General features: G+C 40.1%; 1 protein-coding gene across 1 annotated transcript in view; it reads left to right on the forward strand.

Moving 5' to 3' along the window:
• Positions 1-4002: 4002 nt before the first annotated feature.
• LOC110828084 (uncharacterized) overlaps positions 4003-24895 on the forward strand; it is a 232730-nt gene continuing 211837 nt past the window's right edge. The window contains exon 1 of the mRNA XM_022060405.2: positions 4003-4128. The gene's annotated coding sequence lies outside the window, so the exon portion shown is untranslated. The remainder of the gene's footprint in view (positions 4129-24895) is intronic.

A 24895-nucleotide genomic window follows, 5' to 3' on the forward strand; every position in this document is an offset into this window, starting at 1 on the left:
ACCTCATAATAACTTAAAACAATTAACGATTCAGTATTGCTATTTTTTCCGGACTTCCTTCGTCCATCTTTTAATATGCTGAAACAGGACCACTACGTTACTGCTCTCGTCTTAGGCGAAAATATCTGTGCTGGTGGATTCAATAGAAGGGGCTAATTTCAATACCAAAATTCCGTGTTAGCTCTCCATGAACGCTCACAGCGAGCGTGTATCTCAACTAGCTGGCAAATGTTTGGCTGGTTGGAGCTGGCTAACGATGTATTTTGTCTGATCGGTTCTTCTGTGTTGCTGGAGTATCACTGAACCGCGAAAATAAGACACACGCCTTCTCATTTATAGTTTTTGAAAGTATTGGCCGGGATAACACAGTTGACATGCTTGTATCAGTGCATTGAGTTTGCTTCTTTAGTGTCTTATTCTTGTAGTTGTAGACCGCAGTTTTTACCCTACTGTAACTTGTGGTCCATCTAGCAGTGAACTTATTGAAATCTGTTTTTTGTAACCTCGAAAACGTACTAAGTAGTCGATCATTCGAAGTGAATATTTCGATAGGTGACTTCTTTCGCGGATTGTATGCAGGCCTGCAACACGTTTCGACCTCCATCGCCACACCTCTTCAGTTGGTGAGCAGGAACACAGCAGGTGTTTTTCTTCTTCTTCTTCTTCTTCTGAAACGCTATTTGGAACACTGGTCACGTCTTCCGCAACCAACCCTGGTTGTTTCTGATCTCTGGCCACTTACATAACATTCTTTGTTTCTTGAAGTTGTCGGCTTCCCCCCCCCCCCCCCCCCCAAGTACATTTTCCTTACTTGTTTGGTGGTACGTGCTTTTTGTCTGACAAATATTTACCTGCTAAGCAGCCTTAACCGAAACTTGGATGACTTAGGTCATTTGATCGCATGATTGAACACTGTCATGTAATTTTGTAACATTTCTTGAATGTTCAGGCACCGAATACAGAAAATGGTTATTATCCAAACAGATAAAACATGCAAGACAAGACATTTTAGTTATTCATAATATATTTGGCGCCTTGTGTTCTTAAAAATGCAAAGTGCAGCTATTAAATGCAACATAAATTGCAGCGTCGTAAAGGGGCCATGAATTCTGTAGCATGCTTTGGCAGTATTTCCGCCGTCTTTTGTTCTGTCATTGTTTGAATTGTTATCACCTTGCAGCTGTTGGTGGCCCAACCTCTCCGATATGACGTTCTATGTAATTTCGTAGTCTTCTATAAAGAAACTTTAAGAGAGTTTACCTCAGTACATCTAGATTAACGAAGCTGACCAGCTTCTGTCGTATTTCGTGTGGTGTTTGTCAGTGGGGTGTAAGCTGCGAAGCATTCAAACTTACACGGGCGTAGGACTGCAGTTCGTACCAGATTAAGACTATTCGTTCCTAGGGTTTATCGTGTGCTTATGTAGTCCCTGTGGGCGGATATCAAAGTCGCTTGTCCGTAACGCTTCGAATAAGTTTGCCGAATGAAGGGAAAGTCGATTGCTCGAGAGACCCATAATTCACGCTCATATTTCAAATATGTTTAACCATAATTGATTGCGTCTCATTTCGTATCAAAGGACATACACAGAACGTTCAGTGAACACTGCTGTTTAATTTGTTGACCAGACACAGTGATTTAATTGATACCAACTCAGCAGAAAGGCGGGTCTACGTTTCCATTTGTGAGCTGTAAGTGTTGTTTCGGCAGCTGTATCTTTAGGTCTGTATTCTGTCTCATCGTTAAGGTCGGGTACGAGGTGCGATCGGAAAGTTTCCAGTCTGCGCCTATAAAAACCCGTACACTTATCTCAGGTATTAAATTCATCCATCACCCTCAAAGTAGTTCCCCTGGGAGTGAACACAACGATCTCAGCGCCGCTGCCAAGCCTGGAAGCATCCCTGGAAATCTTTCTTTGTCAGCCTGTCAAGCACCATCTGCGATTCTGCCTGAATCTCTTCTATCATCTCAAATCTCCTTCCCTTTAGCTGAATTTTCATCTTTGGGAAGAGTAAGAAGTCACACGGAGCTAAATCCGGCGAATAAGGAGGGTGCGGGATGACGGCCATCGTGTTTGAGGCCAAAAACTGCCGAACTGCTTCTGGTCCTCAGACAGGAGCCTTGGCACAAACTTGGCTGCGATGCGTCGCATGTGGAGTTCTTCCTTTAGAATCAGCTGACAGGTCCCATAACCTATCACAACAATGTCGCACAAGTCGTTGATGGTACGACGTCGATCTTCGTGAATGGCCTGCCGAATCTTCGTAACATTTTCGGGCGTTGTGCTCGAAGATGGTCGTCCAGAACGCTCGTCATCATCGACAGAGGTTCGGCCATTTTTAAAACGTGAATGCCACAGAAAAGTTTGTGCACGACCCATTGCGGACTCCCCAAATGCTTGCTTTAGCATTTCATAGGTTTCCGTAGCCGTTTTGGCGAGTCTTTGGCAAAATTTGATGCACACTCTTTGTTCATGAAAATCCGCCATTCCGAAATCGCAGGAATGGTCGGTGTAATGCACTACCAAAACGCCCGTAACTAAGAAACAAATGCTAATTCGATGATGCCGGCTGGCACACTGATTCACTATGAATGTAGGCCGCACCCCCTAGCGGCAGAAGCTCGTACTACATCCGGTTCGCCCTCTATTGACACAGTCTTGAAACTTTCCGATCGCACCTCATATACTATACTGTGTAATGGTTACTATAATTTCTCCAAGTGGTTATTAATTTTTGACTGTGTGAATTGGAATGGCCTAAATCAAGTTTTGTACTTTTAATAATCAACGAGCGTTATCTTCCATGTTCTTTCGCACTCATTCAATAGGGCTTATCGTTCGACGCGATATAGGCTGAGCTGCTAACAGCGTTCTTAAATAGACGTGAATAAAAAAAGACAACTTAGGGCGTATCACGGTAACTTTTCTTTAAACGCTGCGTCAATGTTTAATGACAGACGCTGCCGGAGTACGTACGAAACTTGCAGACCAATAGACTCGTACACCCGTAACTCAGTGTCTCAGTTCAGCTGAAATTAGGAAAGTCGTCTGATCATCGTAAAAACGATCTGCTGAAACCTTTCGGAAATACGGTGCATGGATAGGAGAGAACTGTGTTTTAAAGATCCATAGAGAATCAGTTGGTTGTCATGATCATTTAGTGTTTGAAAGGAACCCGGTTTTAATCTCGGCGGGGCACGTGTCTTCTCCACGTGAATGTCCGGAATGTTTTGCCCACGTAGCGACATTTTTATCTTCAGAGTTCGGTTTGTTTAGGTCTAGAGTCTGTTTGGAATATCGCTAAAGTGAACTATGACATTTATTATTGGCTTTGTTTTGTGACGCTTCATAGTGAACCAAAGCAGCTTTCAGATGACAGCATTTGTTACGTGTGCCTATTATCTTACACGTCGGAAGGCGAACCTTGTTTGCCTGTAGGGAAAGATTAGAAGTTCACACGTATTTCAAGAGATGCAGCGAAAAAACGCAACAACTTCGTGCTTTGTTCTATGTAATCTTGTAATTTTCAACACAGCTGAGCGGCATTTTGTATTATTGCCTGAAGTGAAATACTTCTTTTCTTCCAGCATTTGTGTCTATATCGGCTCTGGAACCCACCCAGCCTCTTAATTCTATGGGTACCTGAGGTAAAACGCGGCCGGGCCGTGACGTTGACCACTCACCCCGATCTAGGGCCGAGGTCAAGAATGAGTTTGAGGTATACTTGCTCTCCCCACAAGCGCCTCCATGGCGTATGGCGGGGCAGCTTTGCTTTTACTCATATTCATTGGTCTAAAACACAAAAATTATAAAGAAAATCGGAGAACGTACTAGTAGGCAAATGAGTTTGGTCTAACAGTAGGTTTATAAGTAGGGAGAGCTAAGTAATCCAGTTCATGCCTCGCCAGAATACAGAGCGTAAATGTAATGTGGTGTTAGGTAAAGACAGGTTCTTTGTCCACACTTAATTTTGTGTATATTGTAATGGCATTCCATTGCAGGTGCACTGAATCCTGCGGAACCTCGAGTTCTGGTAGCTGAAGCTTGGTCATGGACTGGAAAGGGGTTGAGGCTCCGTTTCTTCAGGAGAGGAAACTGAAAGAAAATCTACTAAACTCAGCGAAGAGGTACTTGTGATACTGTTACTGTTTCCACCTTCCTCACTCTTTTAAGAATCTGTGGAGGAACATTTTCTGATTGAGTGATTCAGCCTCGTCTTGTGTTTATGAGAGGGAACGACGCAGCTGATGAATTTCGTAGGCTATGTAAATGCACAGCAGTGGAGCTCTCAGACTCTCTTTGTTTTATCAGAGATCATAAAGCGGGAGCCTTTGAGAGCGAACCTTTAAAAGGAGGATTTAATTCTGTTAGGAGCTGCATTGACAGCTGCTTTAAAAATACTTCCTGGTGAAAATAAGAAATCGACTTCTACTTAATTATAACTGAATCCCAAGGAGTTGGTTTTTGACTGGGATAATAGTGTGAAGTGAATATAGTCTAGTGTAGACTTTTGGGGTATTCTTTGAAGATGCCTTTAAGGTTTAGTGATGTGATTTTTATGTCGCCAGGCTAAATATAAATGTAATATTATGTCAGTACCAATGTTATTTAGTGAACTTTTTAAGTTAGGAGGGTACACGTAGCGTTATTAGCTTTGCAACAGAAGATATGTATCTGAAACAAATGGACATCACGTCTAATGAGGTATGCAGAATTGCAAAGAATGGATTTACAAAGGTATATGTCCCATTGGAATACACTTTTAAACTCGCATGGTGTGAAACTATTGTCTTCTAAAAACGCTAGGGTGATTAAATCAAGCAGGACATGCATCACGCAAGAGAAATGAATACAAAATTTTGGTCTGGTAGCCAGATGGGAAGGGACCATTTGGAAATCCTAGGGGTAGATGGGAGTTTAATATTAAAACGTATCTTAATGAAATAGGTTGGAGGCGTTGACTCGATTCGTGTGGCGGACTCTTGTGAACGTAAAAATCGTGAAACTTCCTGACTAACCCAACGACTATTGGTTTCTGCAGAAGGAATACTCTCCATGGTTAGATTTTAATAATTCAATTCAATTCAATTAATTTATAATAATAATAATAATAATAATAATAACAACAACAACCACAATATGTCTACTGCTTCGTGGTCACTTTGTCCTGTACACAGGCGCCTGACAGTTGTGTACTTGGTTAAAATACTGAAACTCATTCTCCGCTACATTTTTTTAGATGTCTTTTTAAATATTTTTTATCACGATGTGTAGTCCCTACATAATGTCGGTGTTGAAGGTTTCATCAGGAAATGGAACGGTTTCAGTGGATTCCATCTGAGCAGTATTTTTTTTCATCACTACTGCTTGTAACAGATTATGGATTCGACAAGTAGAAAGTAGGAGTTTGTTGGAATCTGTCAGAAGAAAGTGTGTCTGAGACTGCCACTTTACCTATATCGACTCATACCACACTAAATGGAAATCTCCTTTTTGTGGGCCTACTTTTTCTTTGTAGTTTTCATTTCTTTCGTGCAAGTTTCTTTCCATTTCATAGTCTGTGCTCTTTCTTCGCGTAGATCTGTGCCTAATCTAGCGTCCGGCAGCCACACTCGTATGCGAGGTGAGGCGAAGTTCTGACAAAACTGGAATAATTTGTGAAAGTCACTGTGGAGTGACAGTTGTTTTTTTAGGGCGCGTTTAATTTTAGTAAGTATAATTGCATCTGACCATCCACGACAAGAGACAGGAGCACCTATCGAAATTCAACCTTCTGAAGCCGAAGCTCGGCTAAATAATATTTAAGAATTTAGTTTAATTCAATCCGTTCCTTAAATAAAACAACACACCACCATTACAACGATTAACTGGTTAGTAGTGTTTACACTGAGGATCATACGAGACACATAAATACAAAATGCAGGTGGGGCATGAACATAAATTATTACGTTTTGAAACACTCATTGTCAGAAATATATTGGAGGTAATATTATTCTTAATCAAGAACCAGAACTTAATCTGAAAAATCGAAATTGTGCATTATTTTGAAAATCTGTTTTAACTGGGGTTTATAATGGAGATACTCTTGGAATGTGAGTTTTCGTTGGTTGTTTGTTGTTTGGTTTCTGGCCTGCGGTTTGCAGAAATTTGTCTTCAGACTGTTCGGTCTTGTGCTCGGGTTTGCCCTGCAGAAACTGTGAGTGGAATAATTGCCAGTGTTTTGAAACGACTCATGAAATAGCAATCTAATATGATTTATTTGCCTACGAAAGTAGGCCTGTATTTTCTTATAATATGATGTTTATTGAAAATAACAGTGAGTGAAAAATTAAATATACAACTTAACTAAAAAATTAAACTTGTCAAGAGTTCAGACTTTTTTTCTCGGACAGCTGAACATTCTAGATAATTACAAAACCTTTAAATAACAAAATTGTTTACATCTTTCCACATTGACCCGGTTTCAATGATGTCCCGCGTGTCTTCGTGTGATAAGACGATGATTCTGGCGATAACGTCTGTTATTTAGCTAAGCAAACCTCAATGAGTGTTTCTCCACCTACATGACTACGAGGCGTCCCAACCCTAAAGACTACAGTCGACAGTTTCAAATGTATTTTCCTGGACATGAGTTATCAAGTGTCTGTAAATTATTCCGCTCAGTCATAAGCTCATAAATGTTTGTCTTTTGGAGCCGCGGGTTATGACGACGTCTATGAAGTTTTAATAGCATTTTTGTCTAGTTGTTTATCTTCCTTGGACGCATTCTGTTGCTTTGTTGGGCGTTGGTGGGTTTCATTCCGATTTGTTGCTTTACTTTTTACTTTCAGACGGCCCAACAGACAGCCGGAGTATTAACTGCTTCTCTCGGCACTGTACCTAATCTGCTAATATTTCAGGACGCGGTTGAAGCCCAAGGCTCGTGGTTTCTCTCGGTTTGTTTGAATCCTGGGAGCTATGGTCCCGGCTTCTCTTTTATTCAATTGGGCATTAATTAAACTTCGAAACGAGTCGAAGCAGTGCTAGATATCTAACGTGTTGGAATTGTTTATGTATATTCCAAGGTCCTAAGACTATGTGCAACGCACTGTTACTGTGTTATCACAGAGAGCAGAGAAGGGCAGAACTTACTAAACGATTCTGATTTTGACTTATGTTACTTAAGTGTGTTCTGTAATCTGTGAAGAATGCACTGCCGAAGGACAGTCTGAAGAAAAGGACGCACTGAGAACATTTACAGTCGATAGGTTTTACAGTATAGGGACCTGCATGAATAACATTTGAGGTCCGCTGTGTTTGTTTGTGAGTACACATTCGTTACAAGTCTAAAGAAAAAGAATTAATAACTAACACCGCGGAATGTGGACCTGTTTGATAAATTAACAGATGCTAACCTGGTCAAGAAATTTCCCCTCCTAATATGGAGCTCGAAAGTTTATTGACGTCACATTAGCCCATCATTGACCTCTATCATGAGCCTGGTTAATCCAATCTACATTCTTACACCTTATTTCTTGAAGAAAAGTTTTATTGTCGTAGAGAGTTGCTTTGGGGTTTCCAACTAAAAATCTTTGTGAATTTCTCATCTTTCTCATGCGTACTACATGCCTTCCCATCTCAGCATCCTTGATCTGATCAATACGAGGCCCAACTACTCAGCACGTTGGTCTGCTTGTGTCCGCGACTGTGTCCCTGGCTTTATCATCAGGGCCGAAGTGAGGATGCTGGGAGGTAGCTGGTTTATGTAAATCACAAACAACTATGTCTGTTGTCTCACCTGCTTGGTGTGAACTGAAGCTTAAACTCGTGTTTCAGCAGCCATTTTCACCTCTTTCTATCTATTTTCTAAAATAAGGCATATCCGGAGTTAGGGTTTACAGAATATCACTTACTTTTACACATTATTTACACGTTCGTTTCTTCTGTGTCATTTGAAAAACATGCTAGCATGTCATTAGCTTTCTTCTGTCGAACGCTGCTGTTAAGTATAGTACGCTGTGCACTTTTTTACGATATTTTAGCATTTAGAATAAGCAAAGGAAATGAGGTTGTATATTCTCTACGAATCATATAAAGGTCCAGTGTGCGTATAAAACAATTGAGCTGGTTTATTTAATATGCTTAAACAGTGTGATCAGTAACGTGGAGCCGTTTTAAACTAATTGGATTGTGGTGTATAATGGGTTGAGATGTTAAATTGAACGGTAGTCATTCTACTATGTGCGAGTTATTAAATATAATGGAAAGGGATGTAATTGTCAGCGAGTGAAAAGGAATGTATAAGCTAATATTTCATTTCCCACCCAACACATTAATTTGATACTCGACGTATGAGGTATTTTCTCTTTTACATTCATATTAATCTTGCATCTGGGCACGATGTATTCGCGTGGTCTGTTTAGCAGGCCTTTCTGCGGTTTAAACTAGAAAGAAGCTTAAAAACGTTGGCTGCCCGTGTCTGATCTACGTGCGTAACAACCAACCTGCCGAGGTTTCTCGTTATTTGAACGCAGGGGTTCTCAACCTTTTCGAGGCCTGGGGCCACATTTACCGGGCGCAGGCATATATAAATGACGACGATTTATTGAAACGCAATGACAGTTTGTTAAAGTGCTACTAGGTTAGGCCTATTTCAGACCGGTTATGTATTAATCAAGATCTGTAACGGAGGAAATCATTATTGAGATACTGACACTCCTTTTGCTTCGGTAACCCTTCAGTATGACGTGTAATTTCTGTTACTGGAATTCTCGTGAATTCGGTGAGAAGCGCTGTAGTTTTTTTCATTTAACGTTCTTCATTAAGTTCTGCAGTTGCTCACATCTGTAATTATTACACTACACTGACGTAATTAACCCTTTGAAGCGCGAAGTTCAGTTTTTCAGTTTAGTTTTTTCATCAAAGAGAGTACAGTGCATCTCTGTTGCTAGGATGAGTTGGCTAGTGTTGTTAAACGAAATGATTGATGTATGCTTTGGGAATCATACGAAACCCATGAATACACTCTGTGGACAAAGTGCGTAGTTGGTGAATGATAAAAAAAGCGTTTGGTACGCCACTGTGCTTTAAAGGGTTATGGATACGTGATTTTTGATGTCAGGTAACTGTTTGTCATCATACAGAGTGACACAGTGTTACGAAAGTTGCGAAGGCCCACAGAAAATTTATCGTCAGACCGCCAGTTTAGAACCCCTGGTGTGAAGTTTTCAATAGCTGTGCCTTACTGCTCTATCTGATAAGCTTCCCCCTGTTTTTGGGTGTTTCCCCACTTACAAAGATATAAGAAGGAGAAGGGTCCAAGTGGCGTCAAAGATCACAGTAGTAGCAGGACCCGATGGTTCAACAGTTCATTCCACGTCCCTTCCTTGAAAACTGTTTTTTCCAAGATCCATCTTGATATCCTCCCACAAACTTCGTATTCCATCCAAGTGGACTCTCCACTTTACCAAATGCTGTTAGGACGTTAAGGATGGTATGATGGGCGGGACATGTAGCGCACATGGCGCAAATTTTTGTTCGAAATATCTCAAGGCATGGGCAGGAGGATAATATTAAAACGAATATTATGGAAACATGAAGCTGTGTACGTTATTCATCTGGCTTAGGATGTTGTTCGGCTGTGTACTTTTATGAGCACGATCAATAGAATCAGGGAATTTCTTGACCAGTTGAGTAACTGTCAGCTTTTAACCGAAGTTAGGGTTATTAGAATCCCAAGCGCTGCTAGTACTTGGCGGTGTACGAATGTGAAGACGAGTACCCTGTTAACGATTTCGACAGATAACTGGTCCGAGTATAGATTTCTCTTCTCTCGCTGATAATATGAGCGTCACTGGGTGTAAGACAGGGTACTCGCCTGAAAAGGTATTTGCCTTTGTGATGCGGTCGGACATTGAACCTGCTGTTCGTGTCGTCGTATCCCTCGACGTGCATTAGCCAACAGTTTGTTAATATAGGCCACCTTGCATGACGGCTTGCTGGGCAACCTTGCGTTCCTTTCGTTTCTGCGTAAGTCTCTCACTATACAGTCCAGTAAGTGACCTGAACGAGAATTTATTTCTCTCTTTCAGAGTTATGGTACGTCAGTGTTTTCCGAATATACTTCATTATTATGGCACGGCCAAACCTGCTGACACTTTCGCTTACTTGCATAACAGCATTTATCACGAAAAGCGCGATATTTGTTTTTTTAGCATGCTGTATTCACATGCGTGAAGCATATAGAACTTTACTGATTTAGCTTGTATCTCAAAGTTTGTAGGACTGTTTCTTTGGGTCTGGATAGAATTCGTTGCGGGAAGTCAGTGTTTTTGAAACGTTAAGTTACAGTAATGTAAATTTCATGCTGTACTCATGGCCGGTCTCAACTTTTATTCATCATCTCTTTTCCTGAACCACGAGGTCACTCCTCATTGGATAACGCACCACTGCTGAAGATGGTAACTGCAGTGTTTGCCGAAACGTTGGAAGACCTTCAACAATCAACGCCGTTTATCCCCGAAAGCCGACCGTACACGACGCCATGAAGGCGTATGTGGAACATGGCGATAAATCTCCATACATTCCAGTTTTAGACAAGATGTTATCTTGGATTCTTTGCCTTTTTATCTCATAGTGATTCATCATCACTTAGCTTTCATTTTTTCAGTTTCCATTGTTATCTCAAACCGTAAGTGATACTGTAGTATAAAAGTGACAAGATAATCTCATACAACCTTTGTAATTATTTGTTCCCTGTTTGATGTATGAAATGTATTCCACGTAGCCTACCCTCCTGACGAGGACTCACGTATGCCTACCCCTTGTTCAGAATTATTGGTCTAACAGCCGTCTTTAATTAATTCTTATCTGCCTCCTTTGTCTCTTTTGTCTGCATTATGACACTTCTGTTTTATGCTTTAAATACACCCAGTTAAATATTTTCTCTCCCTTCTTCAAAGCCACATTCATCCATAATACGTTTTCTCTTATTTGTCTTTTAGGTGAGAGGGTAGCTTTGTTTGGTTTATGTAACGAAGCTGTCAGTGGGCCGTGTTATATTGCGTCAGATATGTTTTAAGTCAAAAAATGGTTTAGATTAAGGATAAATGTGATCACATGGCAGGAAACCTGCACAACCTGGCAGAGGTGAGCGGTAGAGAAGTAATCTACGTTACGTTTTTCCGCAATATTTCTTAATTTAGCAAGGCCCTCACTAATTAATGATTTATTCATCCACGCACTTCCCTGTGTCATTCCTCCTCCTCCCCTCTCTCATTCGTCTGTTTTATTTTTATTTTCGTACTACCACGTCTAGGTACGGAGCTACTCCGAATTCATTATCCTCAAGGAAGTAACACCAGGCTCTTATGTCTTGTCACGTAATTTTTTGCCTTTTGTTGTCTGATTTGTTCTTATCTTCATACTTTCTATCATTCAGTGGTCTTTTTTTGCCCTAAATATAGATTATTTAATTTGCTTCGTTGCATATTTTAACACGTTATCCTGTAGTCAGGAAAACATAACCGACGAAAGTATTTCAAAAGCATAGAATTAGGAAACATCATTTAAAACAAATAAAGTCGTAATGCAGTGATGAAACACTTTATGTCTGATGTTAGTCAGTAGACAAGAATATTTTCTTTTAACACTCTGGGATAACAATATAAATCGGCTGGCATCTGCCGACTTAAAAAAGTTCTGGTTATACCGAGTTTTATGTAAATCTGTCAGTTGGTTCACAAGTTATTGGACGAGGGCCGGAAACACGGACGACACTATAAACTCTTCCTGGATTATGGAAAAAACTCTGCAGTAGCCTTCAATGACTGTATCAACCGGAGCTGCAGTCAGTACACAGGAGGAAGTTTGAATCATAGGCTATCGCGTGTGTGAGGCGCCCTGAGCACCTGTTTGCGAAAATTTACTTGAGACTGATTGTGGGATCTGAACAGGTGTGTGCCTGTAAGATGCAATCTTGCAGTTGCGTAATGCATGCTGTAATATTTACCATTGTATTCTTATGGGAATGTGAGGTTCATACCCAGGAATAGCTTTTCTTTGGATATTACGTGCATGCAATTTTCCGTCTACAGTGCGCGTGTCAGAATCGGCTTTGTTTCCATTCCGCTCTCAGGGATTTTTTAATTTATTTTTATTTTGTAAAGACCTAAATAGCGGACACGTACTCTCTTTGTGCGTCTGTAATTTCAGGGTGTCTGGTGACCTGGAAAACCTTGAGGCCCTTAAAATAGATTGAATTGTTATGTTTGGACTTGAAAATCTGGAAATAAATCGTCTTGAGAGATACAAAAGGATTCACAGTGCCTGTGATTCTACTCTCTCTGGCTTTTATAGATGACACTACATCCATAAGATCGTTGTGATGTGTATTCTGTATATTTTATTTAACTAACACCGTGGAGCATGGTCCTTGATAATTTTGTAGTCTTTCAGCTTGTCTATAAATTTACCTTCTTTTGTCGCACTCGATTTTTAATTTCGAGTTCAAAAGAGTACTCCATAGAACCATATATTGAGCCAGGCGAATCCAATCTGTACCCTCGCTCCCTGTTAATTTTAATGTTGTCATTCATGTATGCTTAGACCTTCCAAGTATCCTTTTACGTTATCTGATTAAAGTTTTGTATGCATTTCTCATATCTCATGCGTGCTACATGTCCCGGTTAAACGCTCCTGGGCATATAACAGTAGGCTTACATACTTTGCTATTAGTCGTATGACAACAGCAAAGCCAATTATGGTCTCTTGCGATATTGTGTTTAAAGGTGCAGTGTTCTGAAGCAGCAGCAGACGATGCTAATACCGTATGTAGGCAGCTTTTCGAGAACATAGTCAGGAAACGACTTGTATTGTCTTTGGCTATGAACAAAATAAAATTAAGTTAAAGGAGTCATGAACTATGAATCTCTGTTAATAACATTTAATGGCTTCGGGTTTATAGCCAACCGGTACAAGCATCGTTCAGTTAGAAGCTTCATAAAAACTATTTTCTTTCCCGTAAGTGAATTAATTTTGCAATTTAAAAACGACCTCGGAAGGCCAAATGTCCGCCCGATTCTGCTTAATTAACTGCAGTCTCTCTCCAGACCTGACAGAGTGGAATGATTGTACACTCCAAAATCTGTACTTATGTCGTATTTTAGATTCGCTAAAGGCGGACAGGGATACCGTCTATGGAAATAAATATGTACCTCCATTGTGATGATGATAAGTTACTTATATTCACATAAATACGCAGTTACGCGGTTACTCTGCCCACATTTTGCAACCGTTTCTACCAAGGCCTAATATTTAGTACTTTTAATGTGGACAGTAAAGCAAACGTTGGTTTTATAACATAAAATGTTGTACTTGCATGAAGCTTACCAGTAACGTCTGTGTACGTGAACTCCACCTCCACTTCACCACGTGTTTTCATTATGTCGTACTTAATTAAGCTCTGGGGAGAACTTTGCTTACTGTAGCCTGTTTTATAATTTAACGCTTCTTACACAGAACTGATGCACGGCCGTTGTAAAGTACTGGGGTAGATTCACTTCCAATCTAAAGACGTTTGTCTAAATAGTACCTAAAAATTCAATGCGTACCGCAAAGAAACACAACACTTCTCCATTACAAAGATCACATGGTTAACTTTGTCTAAATGTCAGTATAAATCAATACACTACGAGATCTGTGTTGATGTGACATTACGGCTGTGTTATATGACGGCTAACATGCTGAGGAAATGGTCGCTGTTTACTCTCAGAATAATACGAAACATACGTATAAATAAATCCCATATACAAAATGCGGCATTACTGAACGCTGAAGCAAGTTATATGCGTGTAGTTGCTGTTGGTATTTAAATTCTTAATGAAAATCGATCAATTTTGTCGAAAGTTATTTTTTTTACCGGAGGCACAAACTCTCTAGAGCGTGGCACGCCTATGTTTCGTGTCTGCAGTCATGACTGGTCAGTATGATCCAAAGATAGACCTGTCATTTTGTGGTTTTAATATAAGAGTCTGTTTCAAAATTTATTTGGAGCGAATTTAATGTGAGGGTAGCGGGACTTTGGTAAATATGCAGCGCTTCTAAAATCAGCCTCCATGCTCTTTTAACTTCGTATGACATGACGTGAAACTGGGATAAACGAACAGCTTTTTTGACTCCGACATTATTTTTTCTCTGAATTTACAAGTTTCTGTCTCTACATATACACATTGAAGCTGTGTAATTTGCATTTATGTTGTATATAACGTACAATTATGACTAGAAACTGTACAAAATTCACGCAGTTAATGAGTGTGTGATTATACTCACTGCTGGACTTCTGTGAGGTCTGTGATCGAAATATAATCTCATTCGCTAGAAACTACCGCTAATTTAATTTTACGAACTTTTTCTCTTATTTTCGGGCCAGACAGCGCGGAAATTTGTAGCGACGTGACATTTCAACGCCTGCTGTCTCGTGTTTTGTATATATGATTCGTAAAATAGCGTTGTGGTTGCCAATTGATGTTTATTGTTTCAGTTTGAGGTATAACGTGTACAGTTAGTTTTTGACCGACTGAATGACTAACCACCGATATGAAGCTACTGTTACATGATTTTGCTCATACCACATGCATAGCGCGATTGAAATACTTAGAATTAAAATATGTTGCCATTGAATTAATTTGAAGTTTTTGAAGTTGGTTATGCGCCAAGGTGTCAGACGATGTAGGAGGCTCGTTATAAAGTATACTAGGTAGGGTGTAAAACGATACGAAATACCATATTAATATCGGAGGTGATTCTATCGATATCGAATCATTTTATTGGTTTAGAAAAATTTTAAGTACACTTATCAACTAATTAAATTCAGTCTTAAACGTCGTATTTTGCCACTGTCTGTATTACAGATGTTATACATAAGCGTATATTGAAATGTTGTAAAGTTGTTTTACTGATTAAAGTCTTTATCATCGCCCTGATAATGGACGCAGTATGCACCTCTGAAACGTCGGAAAACTCGTACCAGACTACGCGGTGCAACATCCGAGAACACATTCATCTTCAGGTTAGGAATATCTTGTTACCCGGCCATCTGAAGACTGAAATAGAATCCACTTCGAAACGTTGTGATTCCGAGATTGATAGCAGACGATGGACAAAGTATTGCCGTCATTAGAAATCTTTAAACTTTGCAGCTAAATTAATTAAATAGCATATGCATTTTGCCATTTATTCTTACTTCTTATTCATAGTGTATTGTTTCTGCATAAATTTATTGAGCTAGCCTGGCGATGTAATTCTAAAATAATTTAAGTTCACAGTTATGTCAAAATGAAATTCCATGAACTGTTATATGCGGATATCCTGCGCGTAATCACAGTTGGGCAATTAATGTCGAACTACATTGCACTATAGTACTTTTTCCAGCAAATGATAACCGTCAATTCCCCACGGCGTTGTATGCAAATTACGGAATGTGTTCTATTCATAGCTGATTTGAATTGACATAGGTCTACCTATGCGATGAATACAATATAGTCATGCATATTGTATCGTAGGATTGATCGCTGTAGCAGTTCTTTGTGCAGGTTGGCCGTTGACTCCTAGGTACACAGTCTGCACGCTGTAGTAGATCTATTTAGAAAACGAGCCCATGGTTTGCAACAAACTACAGAAGATCAGTCGCGAAAGGTGGAATCACGGACCGTGTTTGACAGTGAAATGGAAATCAGAAGACGTTTTCGAATAAAAATCACAACAACAAAGAATGATTACAACACTTGTCAGTGCATTATCATTTTTCATCTGGAAAAATATTTGTATATTAAAAAGTATTATAATAAATACAGCATGTCTCTCATGTCGAATTCTGAAGTAGACAAGTCAGTGAATTCACGTTTGCGGTCATTTTGAAAAGACCATACAAATAAGCATTGAATGTGCTGTGAACTGTTGCAGAGGGATCTCAGTGTACTTCACTTATGGAATATAACGTTTTTCCTTGTTGTAGTCAAACATTCTTACTTATTATTTTAATTGAACATTTATAAGCTGTTTATACTGTAATCGGGACAATTCAATCGATAGAGTGACTGGTTACGGGCAGGAAAACCTTTGTTCGATTCTCGGCAGGGATACCACTTTCAGACCGGATCTGAGGAAGATATATCCTCCTCTGCTGTAGATACTGTGGGCTCTTTATCCTAGGGTAGAACGGGCACAGTATGAAACTGTCCATTTACCTCAAGTTAGAAATGCGTGGAACTGTGCCTTACACACCCATATGTATCCATGGCGTGGCGCTTAGTCAAACAGGAATTATATCTTCTGTTGTCTTTACTTGAATGTATTTCGTATTTTGTTGCAAGACTGATACTGAGATGTCTGATAATGAAGAGCAGCCTAGCATATTCAAATTATTTTAAAGTGTTAACCAGTGCCTGCTTCTGGAACGATTAATTTCTGCAGTTATCATTAATTAGTGCCCCTCTTCATCGATCGAATGCTCGCAAGGCCTCTTCCTACACAGAGCAGCGCAAATTCGCGAACGTAATTTCTATTCTCTGAGCGCTATTCTAACGCAAGATCCTACTGTTCCAGAGTTCGAATACCGTGTCGTTATTGCGGTGTCACAAAATTGAAAATTATTCAGTGTTGTTGGAGTAAAACGATGCCTCGGCATTCATCAGGCGCGTTGTGCCGAGTGTTTTCGCTACTTCCGTAATGCAGTCCTAGGCACTAAGTTTTCCTTCTTCACCCCGCATCAGTGATTTTTGTCGGGAAGTTGGGAGAAATCGAACCGAACTCGATACGACATTGCATTTCCGTTGTCTTGTGTCGGTCGCACAATAGGGATTAGTGGGACTGAAGTGCGGCGACGTGGGGGGGGGGGGGAATTTGTTCCGTTTTCGTGGTGTTTCGACCTCGTCTGTGGCACGGTAGGGCTCAAGATTTTCTTACCACGCGTTTCTGAATCAGCTCTTGTGTCTTGTTTGCTAAGCACCGCATTTGCGACTTTGTCCCAGAGGACCAAACTCACAGAGGTATCTTTATCCTGTAATAGTAAGTTGTATCAATAATAAAGACCTACATAGTACACAGAACCTTCACATTTTATTTAACAGCCCTAAAGGAATACTTTTGAGAATTGGACGTTGTTCGTTTGAATTTTCTGGCTGGGGATGGCCTCAGGAGTAAGATCCTAAGTACTGACATAAAGTTACTGAAGACATTATTTACTCAGTGCTGTATTATTCTGAGAACAGTTGGGATAATCCTGTTAGACATTTTCAATAAAACTGAACTGCAGTTAATATCAATCACTTCTTGTTAAATTTGACTGTTTAAATGTTTAAGGCTCACTGCTTCTTTGAGTAGTACACTTTCCATCGCGGCATGCCACTTCTTTCAATATCTTGTACTTCTCCTGGCCGTTTTGATTTTCTTATGGATACATTTGACAGTCCAGTGATTAGGTACTGGTTTTATACGACGTATTTACTAGAATTCTAGTATTGCCTATTTCTGACAGGCGTTGAACGTATAGGAAAATCCATTCCACTTTTTATTGTACGCTGATGTGTGTTCTGGTTTCAAGATTAATACAATTTTAGGCCTTACACCTCTGCTGTACTATCAGATCCAAAGCTAAGCAGAGTACCCGGAGTTCATATTCTTTTAAGTGTGTCTTGCAGTAGTTCTGTATGGATAGAGCTCTGCTGGACTCTCAGTATTTGATGTACTTTGAGCCTGTGTCTTGATCTCAACGACGTTGTCAAGTGTCTTAGTAGTGGATTTGGAATTGTTATCAGCTCATTTCGTATTATAACGATGCAGATTATGTCGTTGACATTTGGACAGCCTCGTTTGTTTTTCCTTGAGCGTGTATTCCCTCGAATAGACATGAATCATATTATCTGCATCCTTTAGGCGTGGATGAGGAAATTTTACAGGATGGGTGTGTGTAGGAAGTAGATCCAATGAAACCCAACGTCTTGGTCGGCATTGTTCATGCTCGGAGACCGTGTAATTCTTCATACTGTCGTTACTGAAGCACATCTTGGTGCTGACTGGAAAGGAACTATGGTCTTCTTGATTTAGCAATGCCATAAAATTATCTTGGGATGAGGACGATGTTTCTTGTTTCTTATTTTCACGCTCCGGGTGTGATTTATGTTAGAAACTGGAGGAATTCAATATAGTAGCTCACCTTCATTATGTATTTGTTCACTGCCGGGATTTTAACAGACGTCGGCGTCGACTTGAGAGTGGTAAGAATTTGGCGTCTCCACTATATTCTGAAACGTATACGCTAAGTTCTGTGGGGTTGAATCGTGGCTGGTTGTGATTTAAATTAATTTTTCTTTTTCTTGTTTGTGTGGAATAACTTTGACTTTTAATTCCTGTTCGTGCGCATCAGTCCGAATATGAGATTTGAGGTTGTCAGGGCAGTGAAGATGTTTCTCCGAAACGTTGGTATCTACCTGAAAGTCCACACGGCGTTACTTCTGAGAAGACCGATTTCGAGAACTGCCCCATTTTTGGCAGTGTGGTAGCCAACTCGTGTCCTGAGGAGAATATTTGGGCGGAGAGCAAGCAAGTGACAGGAGGCTGGAGAAAACTGCATAATAAAGATTTTCATAATTTGTAGTCTTCTCTGAATATCATCATTATGATCACACCAAGGTGGATGGGAAGGGCGAGGCATGTAGCACGAACGGAAGAGAGTAAAGTTCGTGCAAATGTTTGTTCGGAAAACCTGAAATAAAGAAACCACTTGGAAGACATGGTCGTAGATGACAGGATAATATTAGAATGCATTTTAAGGAAATAAGGTGGCAGGATGTGGGCTGAATTCAAGTGCCGGGTTCTTGTGAACGTGGTAATGAATCTTACTGTTGTTAAAAGTGAAATTCCTCGACAAGCAGACGGACAGTTCGGTTCTCAAGGAAGACAGCGTCCCCAATCAGGCCTGCCAATTTTGCTGCAAATATGAAACGAAGTATATCAGAGTATCTTGGTAACATTCAATGTATCGAATAAAATGTTCGCACACTTAATATAACATTATGATATATACATATGATATTCTGTTTATTAGACACGATGGGCCGATTGTAAGGAAATCGATGGCGGAATTTCGGCGAACTTTGTGAAACCCTGGTGTTGGTAACAGCATGATGTGCTCCTGATTTGTAGCTCGTGTCGAGAATCCATTTCCTGGCCCTGTTCATCCTTCGGACACGCAGATGTGTTCCATTAACATCCTACACATTGTCACTACTTCATACGGTCTTCGTTTCAACCGTAGCTGACCCTATAGATATGGAGTGAATGTGAGAAGAGAAACGAGGAAGGAGAGAAAGGTATAAAACAGATAAACGCCAACGAATAGAAGAAAATATGGGGGAATTTGTAAGGTTCGAACACAGAAACTGTCGCAACGTGGCATGGCATGATAATGCGTTCTTTGCGCTCAGTAGACGCATTTCTGTCCGTTTGTCTGCATCTCCTTTTATCTCAATAACTAGTGAACAAATTTCTCATAAATTTGTTATTGGGTGTTTACACTGAATATTGGCCGGCGACGTAACCACTGAATTCTATAGTCATATAAGATCATATGAAAGTCCATTTCCTCTCCCGCTTTCTGCTGTTTATTGCGTGCTGTACTCGGAGCGTGGTCTTTTGTGGGCGTTCTCAAACTGTTCTCTTCCGTCGTGGTTTCCGAGTGAAACATCGCTTGTCGGGAAGCGTCTCGTTTTCTTTTATCTGTCCTTCGAGTCTGCTTTATACTGTGTGTGCTTTAATTTGCACCAATAATTGTAATAAATAAATAATAAGTACATACGTTCAAGGTGTCCAGAAATCCTGGTGGAACAATTGGTAATGAACTTTATATTCACTACTATTTCAGATAATTTGTTAGCATGCCCTCCATCTGTCTCATGGAATGTTTGTCTCCAATACAAAGGTCAGTTGGTTAATGTTTAGAGAAATCGTTGTTTGTTATGAGACTCATACGGAACCCATAAATAGACTCCACGGGGGAATAAACAAGAGATATAGAATATCGGTGGTAGACTTCCTTCTGGGTACCACGGTACTTTAACGTTTTGAATTATACGTTAAGTTATTCGCATATATTACAAAATTTCAGTTCGGCAGACGGTATTCCTACAATGCGACATTTTCTATACAAATACACCCCATTATTCTGAGTTTAAGAAGCTCTACGACCGGATATTGCAGCCTGAAACCCAGGAGCAATGTGTGCTAATCTCCACGCTAATTGAAGTTCTTTCAGTGCCGTAGCTGAAGCGACTGTCAGCACTAAATGATGTGGTATTGAGTGTGGAATACGGTAGCCAGTTTCACATCATCGTAACTCTGCTTAATTGAGGGAATAGCGGTCTAGTAACTGTAGGATTACTTAATCAACACTGGACTGTGAAATATCGGTGATTTGCGATAAAGACCTTGAAGCGTACATATTTAGAGGATGTCTGTACCAGGTAATTTCATGAAAGGCGATGTTCACAATTGCTTTCATAGTAAATGGTAAATTATGTAATTTTCGTGTACATGAAAAAACAATTACGTATGTGTAGAGGGAAATTATAGTTTTGAAAAAGGTGATTTTTTTAATGCATCTATACTTGGAGAAAAAATGTAAAACCAAAATAATATTATATTAATACACTGAGATGTTTATTCCAGGCATGAGAACACAAATTCCTTTAAATTGCTTCTAAAATCGCCAGAAGTATTTTATAAACTTCTTTGTCAGACTAAGATTGTAACCACCGGGTTTACTCAGTATCCGTGCGCAAACCCCATTTGCAATATTCGTTCTCGTATGGAGAAGGGTATTTGATCACAGTTCAAAGGTTTATTATGCTAAATGCGCATCATAGGTCAATATAATCATCGTGACATATCGTTACTCAAATTTCATATTAGGGAAAATGTTCGTTGTTTGTCACAGTGTGAAATTGTTTATTGATAAGCTCACGCCACTATGCTACTACGCCACGAACTAAACTAATCCAAAGTAAACCAACCAAACCGAAACTAAATTAATGTAACGTAAAACAAAATAACCTGTAGGACACAAACCACAGCTAATATAACAGAACCAAACAGAACCTAGTCCAGTCTAACAGAGACTATCCAAACAAAACCACAATCATACTTAACGTATTGTAACGTATTCTAACCTAACCCAAATCACCTAATCCAACCCAACCTAACCAAACTAACCAAATCTAAACTGACACATCTCAACCTAACCTGGTCTAACCTTTCCCAACATCGACCAGACTACACAGCGCAACAACCCAGAAGACAGAAATCTTCATACTCACCGCTGTGAAAACCACAAATCATACATAACGTAACCAAATCTAACCTAACATGACCTGACACATCTCAACCTAATTTGACCTAACCTTTCCCAACCTCGCCTAATCCAAACCCAACCTATCCTAACGCAACAAAACCTGACCTAACCTTTCCCAACCTAACGTCTTCTGAACTAACTTGATATAAACGGAACTCTTTGGAACTAAACTGAATTAAATGTAACTAAACCGACCTGCACCGAACTAAACAGAGCTAACATGAACTAAACCGAACTTAATGAAAGCAAAAACAAAGTTGTTTGTTTCGGCTGGGAGAGTACAAGAGCCAATGTTACAAACCTCCAGAGCTGCCCTAGGTTCAAGTCCCGGTTCAGATATTGGGTTTAGTGATAATATTTTTCCTGTGATATTCAACGATGCGTGTGTGTGTGTATATACACACCGCTTCTATCTTCAGGGCTAGATATTAACAAGTAATTAGGGAAATGCGAGCTGTATTTGCTGTGTGCGTTTGGTCAGTGGGGGTAGGTTGTTTGCTCAGTTGTATTGTCGTTCCCAGCTTGACACATCACACCGGCTATGATTCTCCTAGAGAGAGACTACACTTGGCTAATATACACAGAGCAAATACACGTCTGGTTACGGAAAAACAATGAAAACTTATACATGCCATATGACCGCTGTGTTCGGGATGTACTGGCGTGAACCGCTCTCAAAGTTTCTTCCCCGGCACTCGACCAATAGGAAACTGATATGATACCGTATCTCTCTGTGGGCAATGTTTGCTGATGCCTGCTCCATACACATCCTGAACAGACCATACCAACAGCAGACGCCGTTGTTTTTTCTTAGGAATGTCAACGACCTTCATGCCAAGGTCATTTAAAAGTACGTATTTGTGTTCGAATTCAGAATGGGGGATAAAATTATTGTTTTAGCTTGTGTCTTTCCACGGTGAATGATACGTATAATTTGCAGCGGCCGATTGGTTGTGTATTGGAGAGTTTCCGGGTTTAAATCTACGTCCGGAGATCGGTTATCATTTTTCGTGTTTTTTTTCCGCCCCTCCAGGAGAATTCCGGGATAGTACCTTAAATTAGACCACGACTGCCCTCCTCCCACTTGCTTTATACTTCATAAACATCTATAATTTAACGCTATATAGGCTATTTAGGAATATCGGCGCCAAGGTGACATGGTTGTAAGCAAACATCGTGACAGTGATGAAAGTGACGATGTTGGCTGTAATAATTGTGATATAATATAGTAAGTAATCACCGTGAAGGATGTAATTTTAAATGTGGCTTCGTGAAATCTTCACTTTCTTGAAGTACTACGCGCGCTGGCATAGAATTAAGCATTACATAAGACAAATCAACCCATTCGATTACGCTGAGGTAGCCCTGGACATTACAATAACACTGAAACCCAAATAATGATGTGAAGTTTTGCACGGGAAGAGTAAGTTACTTAATATGCATGGGATAAATGTGAACTGGAAACAATAAAACTGTATTCCCTGCCCACCATGGCCGAGGTCTCTGTCTGTGCGTTTCTATGCATCATTTTCTCATGCCCCCACAACTAATTTTGGAGCAATGGACCAAGGACGGCACACACACAGGCGTTTGCCATGTACAGGCAACCCGTGACCCGGGGTTGTTGACATACAAACTAAGGTCAAGCAGTGCTGACAGCCGTATGACGTTTCCAGTACCTGTTCAAGGTTTAGCGTAAATTTCAGCGCGCTTTACAGTTGACCGTGTGTGAGATATCAAGTGTTTCTTCACTTGAAACACGCCAAGATATGTAGCATTACTTAGGGTTTTTAATAATAGCAACTAATAAGATATTCAGCATCTTAAACGACGTAGGATGTCGGCGCCGAAGAAGGCTTTTTTACGTTTTCCTCCTATTGTGGAGTGTTTTCTCTTAAATTAAACTTCACGACTGTGATTCACAATGTTGGCCTAGCGTTATAGTGCGGAATAATAATCATATGTGACCGTAAAATCCCTGGGACGTTTGGGATATGCATACCAAATTTTACTCGGTTCACGTAACATAGATGGGAATATAGTTTTAAATTGAATTCTGAGGAAATGGAATGCGAAAATGTGGACTGGATTCATTTTAAGATTAGACAAGTGACGGGCTCTTAGGAACACAGTAATGAACCTTGACTACGTAAGCGACAGGTAACTTCACGAAAGGAATGTGCTTTGTGGAGTTAGTTAATATTTCAAATCGCAATGGTAACAAAATATACCACCGTGAAATTTGCATGATTTTCATAACATTCTCAGAGATGTTTCCTTTCACCTTTAAGTCGAAGCTCGCCAGAATAATGTTTAAGAATTCAGCCCGTACCGCAAAGAAAACACTGCTTCACCATTACAGAGATCAGTTTCTTAATGCTGTTTATAATCCCTGTTAGAGTGGGGCACAACCGAAACCCCTAAATACAAAATGAAGAGTAATTGATTGTTGAAGCAGGTGGGGTATATATTTACCATTGGGATTGAAAGGTTTAAACAGCATTAACCAATTGATCTTTGTAATGGAGACGCATTGTCACTCGCTCGCTCGCCATCTTGTTTGATTGCACGTTTGCAGTTTTGTTACGCCAACTCTGCTTTTCACACATGACGAAAGACGGTGTGTTTGGAACCGATATAAAATGGCTGACAGCAATAATCACAACCTGTGACAGCGAGATGTCGGTTAAAAGGACACGCATACCATCGCGTACAAACACCACACGACACCACACCGCACTGGTTTGTGAGGCCAAATGCGCGGTCGGCCGCTCACTCACGAGCTTTTAATTTACGTTCAGTAAACACAACTTTATTGCAGGACTTGGCTTGGTTGAGCCCACAGGCTCTCAAGACAGACATCAACTCGGGAGTGCACCCAGTCAAGAGCCCTAGAATGTCTCTCTCCAAATGGCAGAGATGTACATTGCAGCTTCACAGATCCACAGTTCATTCTTAATCTTACTACCTGAGCGTTAGAAAAAGACGAGTGTAATTACCAGACCTATGTTCTGACGTCGGGATTTTCTCGTATTATCAATGTACGTCAGATCACGGGAACATTTACTGCATGAATATACTCATTTGTATATATTGAAAAGTTTTTTCGTGAAAAATTAATATAATTTGCCTCTTCGTTTACCTTAGCTACTTTTATATAGCCTTGATATAAAATGACTTTGTTATAGGCCCTGCTTCAACAACCAGTGACTTCATGTGTTTCGTGTGATTCTCACTGTGAACAACAGTTATGTCCTTAAACAGTATTAACAAGTTAATAATTTAAATGGTGAAGTATTGTTTTTTTCCCCGACGGACTGAATTCTTAAATGTTATTTAGGCGAGATTCGCCTTCCAAAGTTTAATTAATGTTCTTTATGTGTTAGTTGTTGCACATATTATAATTGGCGAGGATGTGAAGTTGATACCATGAGCAGTATAGGCTGTGAAATATGGCTCCACAAATTCATAATGTCAGCAGCAGATGGAGATGGCTGTACATGACCTCCAAG

The sequence above is a fragment of the Zootermopsis nevadensis genome, unplaced genomic scaffold (genome assembly GCF_977971745.1).
Source record: "Zootermopsis nevadensis isolate Lab colony 2312 unplaced genomic scaffold, Znev_1.0 Znev_ptg000011l, whole genome shotgun sequence".
NCBI classification, from domain to species: domain Eukaryota; kingdom Metazoa; phylum Arthropoda; class Insecta; order Blattodea; family Termopsidae; genus Zootermopsis; species Zootermopsis nevadensis.